This window comes from Globicephala melas, chromosome 4 (genome assembly GCF_963455315.2).
Source record: "Globicephala melas chromosome 4, mGloMel1.2, whole genome shotgun sequence".
In the NCBI taxonomy this organism is placed as follows: domain Eukaryota; kingdom Metazoa; phylum Chordata; class Mammalia; order Artiodactyla; family Delphinidae; genus Globicephala; species Globicephala melas.
The window spans coordinates 22,376,869-22,390,007 of record NC_083317.1 but is presented as its reverse complement, the minus strand read 5'-3'; positions in this window follow the sequence as shown (position 1 = coordinate 22,390,007).

Genomic DNA, 13,139 nt, shown 5'->3' with positions numbered 1-13,139 from the left:
CACGGCAATCAGGGAAGGAAAAGAAATAAAAGGAATCCAAATTGGAAAAGAAGTAAAACTGTCATTGTTTGCAGATGACATGATACTATACAGAGAGAATCCTAAAGCTGCCACCAGAAAACTGCTACAGCTAATCAATGAATTTGGTAAAGTTTCAGGATACAAAATTAATGCACAGAAATCTCTTGCATTCTTATACACTAATGATGAAAAATCTGAAAGAGATATTAAGGAAACACTCCCATTTACCACTGCAACAAAAAGAATAAAATACCTAGGAATAAACCTACTTAGGGAGGCAAAAGACCTGAATGCAGAAAACTATAAGACACTGATCAAAGAAATTAAAGGTGATACCAACAGATGAAGAAATATACCATGTTCTAGGATTGGAAGAATCAATATTGTGAAAATGACTATACTACCCAAAGCAATGTACAGATTCAATGCAATCCCTATCAAATTACCAATGGCATTTTTTATGGAACCAGAACAAAACATTTTAAAATCTGTATGGAGACACAAAAGACCCCCAATAGCCAAAGCAGTCTTGAGGGAAAAAAAGCGGAGCTGGAGGAATCAGACTCCATGACTTCAGACTATACTACAAAGCTACAGTAATCAAGACAACATTGTAGTGGCACAAAAACAGAAACATAGATCAATGGAACAAGATAGAAAGCCCAGAGATAAACCGACATACCTATGGTCAACTAATCTATGACAAGGGAGGCAAGGATATACAATGGAGAAAAGACTGTCTCTTCAATAACTGGTGCTGGGAAAACTGGACAACTACATGTAAAAGAATGAAATTAGAACACTTCCTCACACCATACCCAAAAATAAACTCAAAATGGATTAGAGACCTAAATGTAAGACTGGACACTATAAAACTCTTAGAGGAAAACATAGGAAGAACACTCTTTGACATAAATCACATCAAGATCTTTTTTGATCTATCTCCTAGAGTAATGGAAATAAAAACAAAAATAAACAAATGAGACCTAATGAAAATTGAAAGCTTTTGCACAGCAAAGGTAACCATAAAGACAGCAAAAAGACAACTCTCAGAATGGGAGAAAATATTTGCAAACAAATCAATGGACAAAGGATTAATCTCCAAAATATATAAACAGCTCATGCAGCTCAATATTAAAACAACAAACAACCCAATACAAAAATGGGCAGAAGACCTAAATAGACATTTCTCCAAAGAAGACATACAGATGGCCAAGAAGCACATAAAAAGCTGCTTAACATCACTAATTATTAGAGAAATGCAAATCAAAACTCCAATAAAGTATCACCTCACACCAGTCAGAATGGCCATCATCAGAAAATGTACAAACAATAAAGTGCTGGAGAGGGTGTGAAGAAAAGGGAACCCTCTTGCACTGTTGGTGGGAATGTAAATTGATACAGCCACTATAGAGAACAGTATGGAGGTTCCTTAAAAAAAACTAAAACTAGAATTACCATATGACCCAGCAATCCCACTACTGGGCATATACCCAGAGAAAACCATAATTCAAAAGGACACATGCACCACAATGTTCATTGAAGCGCTATTTATAATAGCCAGGTCACGGAAACAACCTAAATGCCCATCAACAGATGAATGGATAAAGAAGATATGGTACATATATACAATGGAATATTACTCAGCCATAAAAATGAACGAAATTGGGTCATTTGTTGAGACGTGGATGGATCTAGAGACTGTTATACAGAGTGAAGTAAGTCAGAAAGAGAAAAACAAATATCGTATATTAATGCATATATATGGAACCTAGAAAAATGGTACAGATGAACCTGTTTGCAGGGCAGAAATTGACACAGCAGATGTAGAGAACAAATGTATGGACACCAAGTGGGGGAAGCGGCAGGGGGTGGGGTGGTGGTGTGATGAATTGAGATATTGGGATTGACATGAATACACTGATGCATATAAAATTGATGATTAATAAGAACCTGCTGTATTAAAAAAAAAAAGTGACATCAGTCATTACGGGGGTGTGCTTTCCTCCAGCCACTTTGAGTTGCTCAGATGCAAGCATAGAACAGGTAGAGAGTTAGACTTAAGTAAGTTTGGGACATTTTCCAAATTAGTAAAGTGTAGAAAGAAAAGTGAGAGGGAGAAGTGAATTGTAAATTCATGCAAAGGAGTGACTGTGATGTTAGGTCATAGCAACCCATGCAAGTAGTGAGGGAAATAAAGATGAGGGTGAAAAACAGTAGTAGGTCAGTGGAGTGAAGGAGGTTCAGGTGGAAAAAAAATATTGCGGGAACTGTAGTAATAAAGAGTGGGATTGAAAAGGTAAGAAGTAGTGATTGGAGAATGGAATGGTTGAAGTGGATATTAAGGAAGGGGTGTAGCTGCTGGATATAATAAGACAAGGACATTAACACAGAACAGTGGCTGAAGGGTGAAATCATCGGAGGTGAAGCAATTAAAGAACATCTGGGGTTCAAAGAACTGAAAGGATATTTAATATTAATGCTGAAATTCCCGAAACTTTTTAGCAAGAATTCTGTTGGGGAGACAGTGTGGCAGGTGCTATATCTTCATACAGAAACCAGCTGAGAAATAAAGTCAGGATCAGTGGATTGGGTTATTTTTCCTCGCGTTTTAACAGGTGAACTGGGATGTTTTATCGTTTCGGCATCAGAAAATGTCAAGATGATAGAGGCTATGGTGTACATAATTTAAGTGGCTAAGACAAAACATTCCATCAGAGAGACATTAGAGGGGAATATAAATGGGAAATTCCTGTAAATGGTAACTTTATTAACAATAATACTTTAATTATTTTTTTGTAAAGCACTTGACAATTTCTACAGCATTTTACCCTGATTTCATTTGACCTTTGCAAAAATTCTGTGAAGAAAGTGGAGACAGTGTCATGCTCATAGTAGGAAAAAAAAATGAGGCCTTGAGATGTTAAAAGTCTAGATCAAAAGCTTAGGGGTCCTAAATAAATGGAAAACTCAAAAGAGTTCTGAGTAAATGCATTACTCTTTGCTCTGAAACATTATGCCTATTTCATTTTTTTGTCAGTATTTGTTTATATTTTACAAATAAAATATCATATTATAGCACTTTGACTTCAAGTTAGGTAGAGGCAGTGGTGTTCAAATAAACCATACTAGGGTGTTAGAAACTTGTATCCCATTCCAATGCAATTATACGATTTATTGTATTATAACACATGAAGATTCCATGATGAAGCAGAGTAAATTTTGGCAAATAGGTAGATAAGTAGATATGAAAAATACAACTAGAATCTAGATTGAGTGGGGTATTTATGAGTCGACAAAGCTAATATCTTCTGAAATTTTACAGATAATTTTAAAAGTTGAGATGCTTTTTAAAATTATTGTATCTTTATTTCAGTACTATATGATATAGAGCATTATGCTGCAGATTAGTATTCAATACTTGAAAACATTTTATATTTTTGCCCCAGGAACATAGTTTCAGCTTCATCCTCTTCCAATATGCTTCAATTTTTCTGCTATTTAAACCATATGCTTCAGAATAACTTGGGTACGTTCTGTGATGCTGTCAACTTATTGAATGTATGGAGACTTCAGTGTCCTTGTCTATAAAATAGAGATAACAGTGTATATCCCCAGGGTTATGATGAAGAGTAAAGAAGGGGATGGACGTAATGTTCTGACATATGTTTTTGCTCTAGTAAGGACTTCATAAATGGAAGTTGCTCTTATAGTAATACTTATGTTACCAAATGAATCAGGTTTTCTTCTCACAGTTTACACAGTCAATACTCACAGTTGTCCACAGAAAGAAAGGTTGCCTTTCATTAGAATGGTGGCAATCTGGGGAGATGGGGGACTCAGCATTGCCCAAAAAACACTTGCAAAGATACTGTTTGGACATGAAAGTTTTAAAGGAAAATAGAGGAGTAATGTCAGTTAATCACTGAGATAGGGGGTCAGAGTCATCACCACCCCACACTGTGTGCAGGTTTTTTGATTCCTCATGATCTTCCTCTAGTTGTTTTCTTGTTTACACAGTTTGGTCACACCGTTTGTTCGGGAGATTACTGAAGGGGAAGCTAGGGAAGAGATCTGTTCATCTGTTAATAACTTCATTTCTACTTCTTCCATCTATGGAAAGAACTGACAAGTTAGGCAAGGTATTGTGTGATTAAAAGATTTGAAAGGTGTGCTTGGGCGGGAAATGAGTAGAGCATGGGGGGGTGCCTCGTTTAAAAGTTACAATATAGCTTTGCTAAAGCGACAAGGAAAGGGGCTTCCTGTTGAGGGCAGTTTCCTGCAAGGAGCGGTTTACAAATCCCCACTTGTCAAAACATCATTCTATTTCTATGGGATTAGGGGTGAAGATCTATCTTCTATAACTTCTTCATGTTGACATAGGGTGCCGTATTCTGAGTGGAAGATGTCAACATGGATCTGTAGTATCTCTTTGCTGACAATTTTTGTTGCCCATTTACATATATGAGTGAAGCAAGATACAATTATTTTGATGCTCCCCAAGATATAGATTATTATGAGCAATAATGTTAATCCCATTCTCTTGAGGCCAGTTCTTGGAATTGTGCTAGATATAGATTCAGTACTGCTCAAGTTGGAGTAGCTTATGTCACGGCTACAGCCTGGTCATCATGCAGTTAGCTTTTTCCTTCTGGTGGCAGCTATAGTATCTATAAAACAACTCAGGAATGCACATCAGACATTGTGTCTGTGACTCTATTGTCCTAATCATTAACTGCTTGATTTTGTACTTGGTGGGGGTGGGGGTGGGGAGGTAGGGGGGTGGGCAGCAGGGTTTTGCTAGGTTCCACTTATTCAATTTTTATAATTTATTCCTGCCTTCAAATTGAAAAGTAAATAATATTTTGATACATTAACTGTTTGTATTTTTAAAAATGATTAAGGCATATGCCCAAGCATAAACTATTTCTCAGCAATTTACAATTACTTCCATGCCTTTTGGTCAGGTAATTTGAAATTATACTCTAGAATTAGATTTTTTTTTTAATGCTTGCTCTAGTTTCACATATATAGATTTCTTTTTCCTCTTTGTGTTAAAAAATATATTTTTCTACTGAAATTAACTTCAAGCTTATTCTGGATTTTCCTTTCCCTCAGGTGAAATTAAATAAAGACAAAAGTAAGTTCCAAAATAAAATATCTTGTCTCTGTGTGTACCTCAAATGATAAAGAAAATTATAAATATGGGGCAAATTAAAAGGCCCAAATAAGATGATGAATATAAACTCTAATATATCAAAAGTTACAATGAATGTAAATATGGATAAATTATCTATTTAACAAATGGAACTTGCTGAACATTATCAATTTTTCATGTATACTTAGTTAATATTTTAATTTAGGACTTTCTTGATGGAGAGAGGAAGAGTTTGAATTATGAATAAGAAGTGAGTGCATGGCTATTTGGATAACCACAGAAATAAATTAGCAAAAAAAAAAAAAAAGCCACTGCCCTTTTCTGTTCTTTCACAGTGAAAAACAAAACTTGATTTTTTTTTTTATTTTGTGTATATTATCATCCATTTAAAAAAGATGACATTTCTTATAATCCCAAGCAGGTAGGTGTACTCATAGGACAAATGGCTATTTTATTTTTGAGGTTGAGGGGTACATGATGGATTTATTTAGCCTAAAATTTATTTAGATATTAATAAATAATACCTAAGTAATTAAAGTAATGGAATAGGTTTTTTTCAGAAATATAAATAAATTAGTAAAGAGCTCAGAAACTGACTCATGTATATTTGAAACCATACACGAGAGAGTCATTTCAGTGGGAAAGGAATAAACACTTCTGTCAATGGCAATGGAACTGATTATAAATATGAAAAAGAATTTATTGGGTCTCATGTACATCCATTCCAGATGAAAGTAACATAAACATGAAAGACAATATCTCAAAACCTATAAGTAACATACAGGTGATTAATGACATGACCTCCCCGTAGGAAAGTAACTTTAGAAGAAGGCCAAGACTGTGAGCCGTGGCCGCTGAGCCTGTGCGTCCGGAGCCTGTGCTCCACAATGGGAGAGACCACAACAGTGAGAGGCCCGTGTACCACAAAAAAAAAAAAAAAAAAGAAGGCCAAGAAAAATCACAAACAGAATTGAGAAAATTGACAATTTAGAATATATAATAAAATTAAAATGTCTGTTAATTACATGACAACATTAAAAGGTTGAAAATAAGGTCACAAACTGTTATAAATTTGTTAAAAATTGAAAAAAAATCCTAGAATATAAAATTTATGAGGGACTCACACACAGATAACCCCCTCAAACAGATAGACATCAAAAGATCTTTCACAGAATAAAAACAATGAAAATATACTTAGCAGAAAAATGTAGATATAAACCACAATGAGAAATTATTTTATATCTAACAAAATAAAAAGCAGTATAATAACAAATGTTGTCAAGAATATAGTGCAATGAAAACTCTCATAACTACTTATTTAAGTATAAGTTGAGAAAAATAAAGAAGATAATGAAAGAAAACCTTTGGAAAGCAGTTTGGCAATAATCTGCAGAGTTAAACATGCATATTCTAGGACCCATTAATTCTGTTTCTAGATATTTATCATAGACTGGAAACTCTTGAACAAATGCATAAGAAGGTTATTTTTCTCTATCTTTCCTCCTCCTTCCTCCCTCCTTCCATTTGTCCCCCTTTTCCTCTCTTTCCTTCTTCTTTCTTCTACCTCCCATCCATCTTTTTTTTTTTTTTTTTTTTTTTTGCGGTACGTGGGCCTCTCACTGTTGTGGCCTCTCCCGTTGCGGAGCACAGGGTCTGGACGCGCAGGCTCAGCGGCCATGGCTCACGGGCCCAGCTGCTCCGCGGCATGTGGGATCTTCCCGGACCGGGGCACAAACCCATGTCCCCTGCATCGGCAGGCGGACTCAGTCACTGCGCCACCAGGAAAGCCCCATCATTTTTATATATTTAATAAATACTTATAGAAGGCTCACTTGCAAGCATTGCCAAAAGTGCTTTACACATACTAACACATTCGATACAGTTATGATCTCCATTTTTCAAATGAGAAACCCAAAGCAAATACCTGACAGCAGCTCCCTAAGAAATCTATGAGGGCTTTTGTTGTCGGTGCTCTTTTTAATTTTCTACCACTTTTCTAAAGATTATTATGTGTTACAAAGCAGTAGCAAGGTGTCCTTTACCTCAAGTTCTTTGCTTACTGACTATAACATTCTTACCTTATTCTTCACCTGATTTAGAACTCAGTTTTTGTATTCCAGCCTCCCATGTATCTTCCCTCATACTTGAAAGTCAAGTGTTGTGTCTCTAAGGATCAAATCAAAACATGGCAGCATTCTAAGCAGGAAGGAGAGGAATGGAGGACAAATTTTTCTTGTTTTAACACCCACATTTATTGAAGTGAAAATCTTTCTCCAAATCCTTCTCTCCCTAAATAGTCATTTCTCACAGCTCATTGGTGAGAAGTGGGCTGCTTGACCACTACTATCTGCAGAAAGTTTGGGAAGACAAAGTTTGACAACCTTCAGCCTCTCATGGAAGATTTGTTTTTGTTTTTTTTTTTGGTAAGAGGAAAGAATGGGGAGAAAAATTGCTGCTAGGAAGACAGGTATCTGCCACTGTATGTCACTATACTATGTTGTAAGTAGTCCTTTATAGTTAAGATGTTGAAAGAGCTACAGAGAGAGAGGTTTTAAATGAGAACAATGACTTCTTAACTTCTACAATTTCCTTAAGCTTCCATCTTCCTAAAAGTAAAGGGTAAAGTATTTCCATTTAGTATATGAAGACTATGATCATTTATTGAACAGTGTACGTATCAGGGTTTCTGTAAGAACCAGTCAAATCAGGAGAGCTGTGTTTATTTACCCAGATATAGATGAAGCATAAGTGAGTGTACAGTGACCTGGGCTTGGTAGCAATTGAACAATCACCAACTCACAACCTAAAGCAGAGAAAAAGAAAAAGCCCTGAAAATAACTGGATAGAAGAGAATTGTACAATAGAGGCTCCTTTGAGAAAAGCAGTGACATTCAATTAAGATACATAGCCAGTTCAAAGCAACTTCAGAGGATGGAAGCAGGGGCATGAATATCCTGACCTCTCTCTACTTCCTGTCAGAGCACTGCATTCACTGAGACCAATTAGAACCCCAGAGCACAAGGGAGCCCACTGATGTCCATAACTGAGGTCAGCCCTATGGGGCAGGTGACAAGGCAGAAAAGGCTCGCCTGTGAATAGAAAGTAACAAAGGTAAGATACACTACATAGCAGGTGAAACATCCACATGGTAAGAAATTCAAATGGAAGATGTCTATGTTCTGTCCCATGACTGCTGTTCTAGTTCACTGCTCTAGAGGTAGCCACTCTCAGCAGTGTTTTGTATTCTTACATGTAAATACTAAGACAATAAACTACATACAGAATCTTGTTTTAAAATGGTAAAAGTTGACTTTTCCAGGATGAAAATGAGCCTAGATCAAGAGCGCAGAATTCCACATATATTATAAAAATACATATATGCACTGGCTGAGTTGAGAAGATTGCTAAGTGTTTGAAATTATAAATATAAATATGAACAAATTGCATAGCAAGGCTTGATTATGGCCCACATTAATTGTGCCGATTTGGTGGGATCGATCTTGCTGATTTTTAAAATTTTTAATTAAATTTTTCAATTCTTCATTATCTTCTTATCCTGTTGTATGTTCCTCTACCACCATACCATATTATGCCAAACTCAGAACATTTTTTCCTCTTATGGTTTGGAATTTAAATGTTGCATTTGCACTCTCTTAGAGGTTACCTGTAGCGTACATATTTAAGTAAATATTTTTATCATCAGTGCCTCTAGCCTTTGGCTATAAAAGGGGAAGACCTTAGCAAATTTTAAAGAGAAAAACATGCATTTTTTTCACACTGCCCTTACTCTTTCTGTCTAGAAATTAATTTCTGATATTTTAATGATGAGTATTGCTCAAGATTATTGTTTTTGCACATAATAGTTAAATTATTAATATGTTTTGGGTTTCTTTCGTGTGTGTGTTCACCTCTTTTGGCATCTCACTCCTTTCATATAGGTTCACATCTGACACAATATATCCTTTAGTATACTTTAAGGTGATATTATGTGTATGTGAGCATTCTTCATAGTTATACATTTGAAAAATGTCTTTATTTTGCCCTCAGTTATGGATGATAGTGCCCCTGGATGGAGAATGTTTTGTTGGCAGTTATTTATTTGTCATAAATTTAAAGATTTTTCTCCACTGACTTCTGGCATATATTGATATTGAAAAGCTTACTGTCAATCTAATTATCACTTCTTTCATGAGATTTTTTTTTTCTTTTTTTTGCCATCAGTTCTTAGGACTTTTCTTTTTATTGTTGATGGTCTTCAATTTTACTGCAAAGCGTCTTGGTATGTTTTTATTTGTATTTATCATTCACAGTATTCAATATATACTCTCAATCCGAGATTTCACAACATTTAAAATCAGAGGAAATTCTAGGTTGTTTTTGTCTTTGCATACTGTTGCTTTGATATTTCTTCTAATTTTACCATCTGGCAAGCCTATTTGACATGTGTTGTTGTTTCTACATCTTACCTATTTTTATTTATTTATTTTTTGGTCAGTTTCTTTCATTGTTTTGCTCTCTGGGCAGATTCTTCAGAACTGTCTTTTTTTTTTTTTTTTTCTTTAATTGAACTATGGGTGAGTTACAGTGTTGTGCTGGTTTCAGACTGTTTTTTGATACATTAATTATTTTTAATTATATGTGGATAATAGTTTATTCTATTCACTCATTTTTTAATTTAAATACCCTATTTTCTCATTTTCAGGATATCTAATAACTTAATTTGTCAAACACATATTTTTTTTTAGTTTCTACCTTTTTAATAATTTTCTTTTTATTGATGCTCTTCCATTTTTCATCCCTAAAGGTATCTAAAATATGTATGTTAAAGTCATTTTCAGTTTCCTCTGTTATTTTCATTTTATCTAGTGTAAACATCTTCCAATTGATTCAGTTCACTATCTTTCTTAACATCAATTTGAATTTCCAAATTTTTGTTTGCAAGTTCATATTGAGTGGGGGTTACATTTATTTTTGGTTTTGTTTTTCTCTTTTTGTGTGTGTGTACTCACCCTTTCTTATAATGTAATTTTGTGTATCATAATTATATTTCTCCCAATAAGAACCAGAACAGTCTTATATAGTTGCTCCAGAGTTCCTGACCCATGGTGATAGCTGTATATAAGTTATCAAATATGGTTGACTTCATGGCTGTACCTGCTTCATTAATTCTACCTCCTTAAGTGCTGACTTTATCTGTCATAATCCCAGACAGAAGATTTGTCATAACATTTTTTCCATCTCCATTCAGAGTAGGAAACCAATCTAATATTTTTATTTCAAAGTGTTACCAGGTCTTGCATTGCAGGGAACCCTTTTAATTCCTATTACCCCCTAAGAGACCTTGCTTCCTTCTTCCTCTGTTTGTTTCCTGGCTCTGAAATTAGCAGGCCTGCATATTTAAACCCGCTCATTGCTTTATGTTTGGTTCTAAAAGACATTTGTTTTGAATTTAGACTGTGCCTTTAAATATTCTCTTTTTTTTTAATAGTTTTTCTAATATCATTATGTGCTTTAAAGTAGGCCAGAAGGTCTGTAGAAATCAAACTGTAATCCTTGATTTAATTATTTCTTGGCTAATATTTTATAAGTGAAAATATTATTATTTTATACATCTTCATGTATACATACGTATAATGAAATTAAATGTTATTCTACTTATTAAGAGAAAATGCTTTACAAGTGAAAATGTGCAATACTCTGTTTTCTTTTATAGGTAGATGAAGCAATTACCCTTGGGAACTTTGCTACTTAATCCTGTGGATAGGATGATATGTGAGACATAGCTTCTGTAATGAATAAGATGTTAATTATGGAGATTTACATATTAAATGGGAGAATATGTATTGCATTTGGCAATGTAATGACTATAATAGATATTAAGGGTGATGCACTACATATTTTATTTGTGCCAAGTATTTTTCTACAGTGCTGAAGAAATCATAGGTAGATAAAACCTGTTGGATCATATGGATCAACACCTTGACATGCAGGGTATTCTCTACAATATATTTTTTAAGGATTTTTTCCAGTTTTAAATGACATAATCTATAGTTGTTCATAAATGGCTCCATAGCTAGAATAAAACATTAAAAATATTTATAATGGTATGGCAAGTAATCGTAAAAATATGCAGATTTTACTTTCCTCTCTCAAAGTTGCACAGATTAGCACAATAGTTGTGGCTATCAGCATACAATCCAGCACTTATAACTTCAGATTTGGAAGAAAGTCTTAAGGTCGGCAGTTCTACTGCTTCCATATTTCTAGCATCCTTCATAAAAGGTGTCCAATAAATTGTCATCCAACTTCAGTGCCCACATTTTCTAATCAAATTATACCACAGTGATCAGGAACTGTGGGATGATTATTAGAAAGTGTTTTCTTGCTCTGGTTCTGAGTTTTGTTTTGTTTTCCATGAAACTATGTAGAACACCTCCAAGTCCTTGACCTAATGCCATCCCTTCAAATATGTACCTGTAATTGTCACTCTTAAGTGTCTCTTCTTATGAAACATTTTCATTACCCCACAACTTCATAAATTTCATGGTTTTAATAGTCTACGTCATTCTTATACTTCTCAAGATGAACTGCTCTAATGTGTCAGCATTTTTCTTAAATGTGTTTCATGAAGAATTTAACACAATATTCCAAAGAAGTATAAACAAAACTGAAAATAGTACACGTATTATCTCCCTTGCTCTATACACTGTAATTTATTAAACTGAATCCATGACCTTTCCAAACATTTCTTATTTTATCGCGTTCAAGATTTTTGTCATTTCTTTTTCTAAGTGCCCCCAAATTAAACAGCTGATGCTGAGTTCTGCTATCTAGTCTGAAGTCTAGACTTAATCTGCTTCCTCTCTGAAACATTCAGTCTACATTTTTACGTCTTCACCAACTCCTTGTCATCCTATCATTCTCACATGTATTTGGCTTTCATTTAATGAACTCATTAAACTCATTCCTTCAGTGCATGAAGATGTAATTTGAGCCAGGAATCTTAAACTCATTTAGTTACCTAGGGTCTCTATTACATTTTTTCTCAATATTTTGACTTATTTTCTTAATCGATGTTTTTCTTACCAATTTGGTTTTAATTTCATACCCAAATCACAGAGAAAATGGACTCAAAATAACATTTGAGGACTTTATCTTGTTATGTTTCAGTTGTTTCTGGACCGTTTTTTCTAAGCATCAGACCTATGGCTTCTCTCCTTGTTTTTTCCCTCCAAATATAGCCAAGACATTCTGTTCCTGTCTTCTGCTTTTTTGCAAGTAGTAGTTATATTTTAAACTTTAGGTCCTCCACAGCTATATTTATGGACTCCTGACATTTGTATTTTTTTCTTGTTTATGAACTGTCCTTCTGTTTTTCTCACCCTTTAGATATGTTAATCTTGAAATTTTGTGTTAAATATGTTAATATCATGAAATCATTTCCATTTTCATTCTCATTTGGCCCATTCAAAATTACGGTTTTTGTAGTATAATTTTCATAGATATTTAAAATACATTTATGATTTTTAAAAATTAAGATATTGATTTAATATCTGTATTTCCTCTGGTTAAAGTTTGGGATACACATCCAAATCATTCAAAAATGTTTTTCCTCAGATATCACTAATTTCAGGTTATAATGCAATAACTTTTCATTTGATTTAGCCAGACAATTCATCTTTCTTACTCAAAATTAGTTTAGATCAGTATTGCTTTTGCAATATTCTGGGAAATAAAATGATATAGAATATTCAGGATATATGAAACCAACTTTATTCAGGTCTATTTTATTTTTAAAACTATTTCTCCTTCAGTGAAATTTGGTTCTGTTTGTCATTCAAGGAATTTAAAATATTGAACTGAATTTTAATATATTAGAAAAGTTATTCATAATATTCCCTAATCATCTGTTAGTATCTAGAGTTTTGTTACCTTTCTGATTCCTTATAATGATGATTTG